The sequence below is a fragment of the Gallus gallus genome, chromosome 1, assembly GCF_016699485.2.
Source record: "Gallus gallus isolate bGalGal1 chromosome 1, bGalGal1.mat.broiler.GRCg7b, whole genome shotgun sequence".
NCBI classification, from domain to species: Eukaryota; Metazoa; Chordata; class Aves; order Galliformes; family Phasianidae; genus Gallus; species Gallus gallus.
Genome location: NC_052532.1, coordinates 72,192,081 through 72,200,105, shown reverse-complemented (window position 1 = coordinate 72,200,105; position 8,025 = coordinate 72,192,081). Strand labels below are relative to the sequence as shown.

The 8,025-nt window shown below is 43.1% G+C and overlaps 1 long non-coding RNA gene across 1 annotated transcript; it reads right to left on the bottom strand.

The window, feature by feature from the left end:
* Positions 1–2,870: 2,870 nt before the first annotated feature.
* Positions 2,871–6,677, bottom strand: LOC121106763. The gene is made up of 4 exons (XR_005839739.1): positions 5,705–6,677; positions 5,509–5,622; positions 5,383–5,419; positions 2,871–3,826 (listed from the first exon to the last, which is right to left on the bottom strand). It is a non-coding gene; the product is annotated as an uncharacterized LOC121106763 (long non-coding RNA).
* Positions 6,678–8,025: the final 1,348 nt, after the last annotated feature.

Sequence of the window (8,025 nt, the reverse complement as noted above, 5' to 3'; positions counted from 1 at the left end):
TCTTGACTGGATTCTCCAATACCTCTTGCACATAGAAAGTCAGCCAGTGCTTTGAGTCATACTGGGGAACAGTGACCAAGGCAGATATGGGATAGCTACACATAGTGGAGGGTCAGTGGAGGTCCCAGCTGCTTTTTGCCACCAAGCTCATGACAATGACCCTACTGCATATCTAACTTCCACAGCCATCACAGAGCCAGAAGCTGGTGCTTTACGTTGCAGGTATATGCCTCCATGGCCCCCAGTGAGCACCACAGACCCATTTGTCCCCAGATGGTGGGCTTGGCCCTGAAACTCAATAAGGGTCCTCAGAAAGATCTCAGATTTCCTCATGACTTACACCGTGTTGTAGGCCTTACTGCCATCCTCAGCTGTGTTAATGGCCTCTTTATCTTGACTCATTTTATTCCAGTATTGGTCCTCATTCTGCTGATGAGGCAGAGGTTATGCTTGTTGGTACTCCTGTATAATAAACAAAAACCCCCAGAGACTACCACGAGTATGAGCACATATGTTGCAAAACCAGTGAGTGAATTCTCAGTCACCAAAAGTGTCTGATCTGCCTGTCACTACTGTGGTGCCTTTCTCTCACTAGCACCAGCTAACAAAAATGCTGTGCAGTGCTGTGTCATGTAGCCACACTACAGCCCACTACCAGCTGGCAGGTGGGAAGAAGGGAGCACGGGATTTTATCAGTGTTGATGCCCAAATGGGGAAGGAAGCAAGCATAGATTAGGAAACTACAGCAACTCTTCTTGTGTTGTTGTGTTTCTGCTTGTGCAAAGAGAAGGAAATGTTTGTAAAGCTCATTTCCCAGAATGAATCGCCCCTGATGGAAGGAGGTCCTGCTGAACCTCCCTGCACTCATCCCCCTCCACAGAGCCTTTCTGCCTGCGCACAGGCAATGCAGGGTCACCTCTGGGGAGACTCACTTTGCTGAGCTCCATTCAGTTGAAAAAAGAAAATGGATAAAAAGAGTTTTTAGAATCTGCCAAACCATTCCTCTGCCAACACTGATAGTGTATCACAGTGGTTTTGCACTGTACTGTTACAAAAGCAGCAAAACTTCCCATTCTTGTGGCGCAGCCACCAGTTTCATAGGCTTCACTGACCAACATTCCCACAAGGTTTGGTCCTTGTTTGCACTTTTCCTTCAAGGAAATGATAACATGGGGTAGATTTCTTACAAGGCTGGTCATAGATTATTGGACATACAGTCTCAGTAAAGGTTTGGAAAAATAACTTCCAGTGACTCACAGCCACATGACTTTGCCTAGTCTCTCATTCCCACCTCAGTCTTATACTATAGCCTAGTGTGGCAGTGTCAGAGCAAGTCATCTCTCAGGCCATAGAAGTGTCTAGAAAAGCCCTGGAGATTGTGACAGCAGCTATTTCCTAGGTCACGAAGAACAAACTAATGTGTGGTTTTTTTCATGGTAAACAGCTGCTTCCTCACTTATGCTGAAGAAAGTCCTGCCAAAGCTTTTCTGTTTAACTTCTGCAGCAAAACAAAATGAAAAACAGAGACAAATATGCAAGGCTGCCTATATATAGATGTGTATATATATACACACACACATTTATTTGTTTGTTTATTTGCTGTGGCAGAAACCAACAAAATTTAAAAAAAAAAAAAAAGAAGGAGGAGAGAAACCAGTCCTGGACTACACCATTCAGCTCAGGCAAAGAATGCTGGAGGTGGTAGCTGCCAGGATGACATAGGGATAGCGATACGTCTGACCAGGAGTCTTTGGGTAGCAAAGAGCCATGCAGCATGTAGAGAGAAGGGTGTATATTTTTTATACACACAACTTGTTGTTCAGGGTGCATACGCCCAAGCTGACGCACACAGACAGTAAAGCTGCAAACTCTGCCTGTGTGTCTCAGTTAGGTGGAGCAAAGAACACTGCCTAGCAGAGGTCACCCAACACTTTCCATAAGAAGAATGTGTTTCAGTTTGCCTTCAACTTTGCCAGATTTCAACTGTTTGGGCTGGATTTTTTCCATGCATGCTGTCTGCCCCAGGGTAAGTGGTTTTTGGGAAAGTTTCAGCAAAATGATTCAGGCTTTTCTCAGCACAAGAGTAAGGAGAAAGTATATTTTGACCCTGTTAAGGGCTACAGATATGAAAAGAGCTCTTTGCAGGGTTCTGTAATTGCCCCGTGCACTGGAAAAGAAATATGGTATTTGCATGGACAAAACTGGGACTTCTCCTGGCCCTGTGTCATCTTGTTCAAATCAGAAGCATTGCAAGCTTCCCAGAAGCCTCAGTTTGTGCAGGCTCTGAGGAGACTTTCCAGGGTTTGAACACTCCACCTGTGTGTTTCATCCATGAGTCTGAACCACGAAAGAAACAAAAGGCATTTGAATAAGGGGTTGGGATATCAATGGGCTATGAAGGGACTGTGGTCCAAGCTCTGAGCTCTGTGGCAACTTCCAGCTCACAAAAAGCAAGTTGTAACTAACCAGACATTGCTAGAGAGGCAAAATCTCCAAGCCCAATAACTTCCTTCCTGGTCACATGCTTAGACTCTCTTTTTTGGGAAGCACAGTATAGCATGTCCTCTGATAATGGTGGCAACCACTGCTACAAAAACAAAAAAGGAATGGGACTATTCCTGGAGTCAGAAAGAGTATATACATATCCCTCTGGAGTAAGAAGCAATGTCTTCAGTCTCACATCTACTCATAGCAAAACCTATCAGTCAGCAGGCTTTCCTCTGGGAATGGCTCCAGGCAGAGGTTAACCTAGAGAAAACAGTCCCTGACGCCTCCCTGGCTGCCTTAGGAAATATGTTGTGGGAAACATGCTGCATACAAAAAAAAAAAAAAAAAAAAAGCCCTAACTGGAAAGTGAAGGTGGCAAAGTCAAGCCCCCAGTAGTTAAAAATTCCAGAATTGAAGTTATCTTGTGCTTGGCTCTCTTTCCTATGCATTTTTAAAATGCAACTTGATGAGATGTGCTCAGGTGTCAGCATATGCAATATTGTTTATGCTGCTCTGGATATTTTTTGCAAGTAAACAGAAATTAAGCATTATTCTAAATAGGACCCTGCCATTCAAAAAAGCAATGAGTTTCACAATTCAGCCTTAAATACCTATATTTTAGTAAGCAAATAGATAGGAAGAATAATTAGCATAAAAAGATGAGCCCCATTACATTGCAAGGCCCCATTAGCTTGACAAAGAAACACCTAATTTATACAAAAATATCATGGTAAGAGCAGGAAACATCACATCAGTATCACTCTTGTAGTACATATCCTCATTTCTCTAAAGAATTGGTAACACTGTTAAGGAATGTCAGGATGGATGTGGCTCTGGGCAGCCTCATCTAGTGGTTGGCGACCCTGCACATAGCAGGGGGATTGAAACTCAATGATCATTGTGGTGCTTTTCAACCCAGGCCATTCTATGATTCTATGATTCATTAAGCAGAACTGGAAGTACAGCTGATTCTCTTGTGCACTTGCTGGAAATGGCAAGAATTGATGGGAACATCTTCCGCTGATCATTTGAAAATTGATTTTTGCTTATTCCTCTTTCTACAAGATTTCCCCATCCAACTTGACTGGAACAATACCAGCCCAGCTCTCTACTTGAATAATCCATTAATTGATAACAAAGAAGGAAAACGTGATATTGGTTATATAATTTATGTTTTATGGTGTCCCTGTGAACTGACATCTCTGATGGTAACCTTAGTCTCTGAAATTATGGACTGTACATCATAAGCCTGCCTCAAGGAGTCGTGGACATTTTATACAGAAAACCTTTTCGTTAATGAGTCACAGATTATGGCTGCTGAAGATATTTTTGGTCCAACCTAGAAAGACAAAAGAAAGGGGAGGGCTTTGTAACTTTGTATTTAAATCAACAGGCCAAAATTCCTCAGTGGCATTTCTGCAGATGTTCCAGGCAGAGAAAAATTGGCCATTTTATCTTTACTTGAATTAAAATAAGTGGGCATCTGGATTCCTATCTAGGAGAAAAGATTTACACATTTGTCACTAAGAGAGGCTTATAAGGTAGAGAATACTGTGTGCTTTATATGTCCAAGTGAAGAACTGTTTTGATCTGACAGAAAAATACCTGGTTTTCCTTTTAAATTAATCATTTCTATGGACATGGCACTGCTGTTGCTTATTCTTCCCTGCCTTTTGGGAACAGCTGGGTAGCTATTGCCAGAGTGCTGCACTAACAATACCAGAACAACAAATCTCCTACAAATGGCTCTCATCTTCTGCAAAATCTCAGTCTGGTTTCCCAAAAACATAAGCCTTGTGCAACCATGCAGCATGTAGGTGAGTCCATATGTCTCTGGTTATCCACCCATTATGCCCTTTCCCTTCACCCCCCTGAAAGATTTTAAGCTGCTTAGGGACATTTCCAACAAAAGTGTCAGAGTGTCTTGAAGTTGTGTCGTGGTATGAAACTTCCCATTTTGTGCAAGCACGTGGCCAAGTAGAAGAAAGGAACTGCCATGATAGCCCCGGTGATGGACAGGCTGGAGCAACAAGAGACTAACTCACCCTTTATTAGACATTAGAGACTACAGGACCAAGGCCAAGCAGACTTACTTCCAGCAATGTCAGAACTTGCACAGTGAGACACTTCTATTTTTATTTTTATGCCAAAGGAACCTGTAGTGAATGTTTTGATGGAAGTAGGGATGGATCAAGAAAAGAGAAATCTAGGAAACTCTGCATTCTCCTTCTGCCATGACTGCACGGTTATCTAAAAAGCAACAATCTTTCTACTCTTCATTCCATCCTCACCTTGACTAATTTTGTTCTCTAATTATGACTCCTGGCAACTTTCAGTACAAATGAGTATTTTCTTCCTTTAGGTAAGGCATGTTCTTGGCTCCAAGGAGGAGGCTTGTCTGTCAAAATGTTAGCTACTTCTTTTATATGTTAAGAATTAATTCTATTTATCTTCAAATTATTTTCAAATACTGGAGGCATTCTTCTCTGTATTGGAATGAAACAAGTGCTTAATTTCAGGTTTTCATGTTATTCTTGCTCAGATACAAGGCCAAAAATGAGTAATTAAATTCCCATTTAAACCCTATTTTCTTAAATGCACTCATTCTCTTCCCACACACAGCCTCTGTGCTAGCCCTGTCTTCTCTCACATAAGGCCTGCAGCCCACAGGGACAGGTATAGGACACAACCTCCCTGCAGATGGCCTATAACCACATTATTATTATTCCACCATTTACCAGGGAATGCTAATACATGTGTTAATGTGCAGCAGACCCAAGGTGCTCAGAAGACTTATTTGTCCTCAGCAAGGGAAGAATTTCTTGTCCCTGAAGCAAGGGATGGAGTGAAAAGCTTACCACCACCTAAGGCCAAAACTTAGCTCTCCTCACTGACCTCCCAGTGACAGCCTCCACGTCTGGAACTACCACATCTATATTTCCAGCAAAAAGAAAGCAAAGGGTTAAATATGGAGTGATGTGAGGGAAACAGAGAAATAAAGGTGATTTGATTAATCCATACATTCAGAGCCAAAGGCAGTACTAGCAGTCTGGCAGCGTGTTTCTATGCTGACCTCTTGGTCCTTCAGTGCCTCCAATATCCATTGGCACACTCTCTCTTACCAAGGGCTTCTCCCTGCAAGCCAAAGAAAGGGAATTGCAACATTTGTTGCTACCAAAGCCATGACTCCTCTGAATGAACTGAATGCAACCATCACCTGCTTTCATTCTGCCCAGAGGAAGAGAAGCTTTTGATAACATAATCACCACCAGCCAGCTCTAACCCCTGCTGAAACACCAGAGGATGTGACTTCAATGCTTCAAGGTATTCAGTATCCCAGATCCTAAAGTTGCATTTAAGGGACTGTAAAATGCAGGCAAAAGTTAGGCAAGGGGCACAGACGTAGACTCTTGTGTCCATAGCAACACCAAAACATAAGAATCAGTGAACTCCAGCATACTTCTCTCTCAAGGCTCCAGCAAAGACCTCCTCGGGACAAAGGATGGACACTTGAAGAGCAACTTGCACTTCAGAAATAGTTTTCTAAGCTACTTGGAGGAGAAAGACTCCATCAACAGGAAGGCACTTCCAGCCTTGTGCCACCTTCCCCTTTTCCAACAGGCAGCCTGCCTTGTGGCACAGCTGAGCATCATGGTTGTGAATCCACGCTTTCAAGCTGGGAGGAGGAACATAACTCACAGTCCCTGTCATGACCCAGTGACTTGTGATATCCAAAAAGCAAACACAACTAGTAAGGCTTTTCAACAAACAATCAACAATTTATTGCTAGCTGCAACAGCCCACTCCATGAAGTACGACAGTTTGAGAGTTTTTCTTGCTTTGTCTTTTCTTATTCATAATCAAAGAGCACAGTTATAAGCAAAACCTGCCATGTCTAACATTACATTTCCACCCAGGCTAAGCCTGGAAGAGTCTATGGAGGTCTGAACAATATCTTTCTGGGTTTTCATCATGTTTCCCAAAGCCTGTTGGATATCATTATTAAGAATACTCAGAAGGGAACTAAATCCTTTAGAAAACTGGGTAGACTGGATCAATGGGCCAAGGTTAACTGTATGAATTTCAATAGGGCCAACTGTCGGGACCTGCAATTTGGTCACAACAACCCCAAGGCAACCCTACTGGCTTGGAGAGGAGTGGCTGGAAAGCTGCCTGATGGAAAGGGACCTTGGTGTACTGATGGACAGTCAGCTGGGCATGAGCTGGCAGTGTGCCCAGGTGGCCAGGGGAGCTGGTGGCATCCTGGCTTGTATCAGGAATGGTGTGGTGAGCAGGACTAGGGAAATAATTCTGCCCCTGTACTCAGCATTGGTGAGGTCCCACCTCGAGTACTGTGTTCAGTTTTGGGCACCTCAGTACAGAAAGGACATTGAGGTGCTGGAGCAGGTCCAAAGAAGGGCAACAAGGCTTGTGAAGGGCTTAGAGAATAGGGTACTACGAGGAGAGACTGAAGGAACTGGGGCTGTTTAGTCTGGGCAAAAGGAGGCTGAAGAGAGACCTTATTGCTCTCTTCCAATATCTGAAAGGTGCTTACAGCGAGAGCGGGTTTGGTCTCTTCCCACCGGTGAGAGGTGACAGGACAAAGCCTCAAGTTGTGCCAGGGTAAGTTTAGGTTGGATATGAGGAAAAACTTATTTACAGAAAGAGTTGTTAAGCACTGGAATAGGCTCCGCAGGGAGGTGGTTGAGTCACCATCCCTGGATGTGTTTAAAAACCATTTGGATGTGGTGCTCAGGGACATGATTTAGTGGAGGGTTGTTAGAGTTAGGGTAGTATGGTTAGGTCGTGGTTGGACTTGATGATCTTTAAGGTCTTTTCCAATCTGAGCAATTCTATGATTCTGTGATTCATATGATTTTAGTAATCTGCTCAGTGAGAGGCAACACCATCCCCATTCAGAAGTGTGGAGGGAAACAGCTTTGCATAGAGCTTGTGCTAAGTGATTCAGGAGCTTTCTTCTCAGCCAAAGAGGAGACTCAGAGCCTGAGCTCTGGCATTTGGGCCAAACCCACTTCACAGCCATTCCATGCCATCTTGCAGACTTGACCTGTCCTTAATCTTTGCTAGTAGCTATCTTCAAGAGTAGCAAGTAGCTTTCCAATATCAGCCATAAGGAACAGTCATGAATAATGCCTCATTCTGGCCATCAAAAAGCAATCACCTACTAAAGACTTTTGGTTTATTCCCTATGGTACCAGGTTCAGATTTGTGAAAGCAAGAAAACTTGCTAATATGTTTTCAGATTAAATTGACCTTTTCTTCTCTTAATGAATGTGCCTAAAAATAATAAGAGTTACACAGTCACATCAAGAGATTAAATTACCCTGAAGTCTGCAGAGAAATTAGAGTTGCCTGAAAACAATACAGATATACTTCATTCAGCTATGCTATGCTTAGTCAAGACAAATTTGAGTAATAATGAAGACTGCTTTGTTACTCTATTAGTCCACTGCTTGTGAAATGCTGCATCAAAACAAAGCTCTGTGAGCTGCCTGACGCCAACAAGTCTGTTACAGT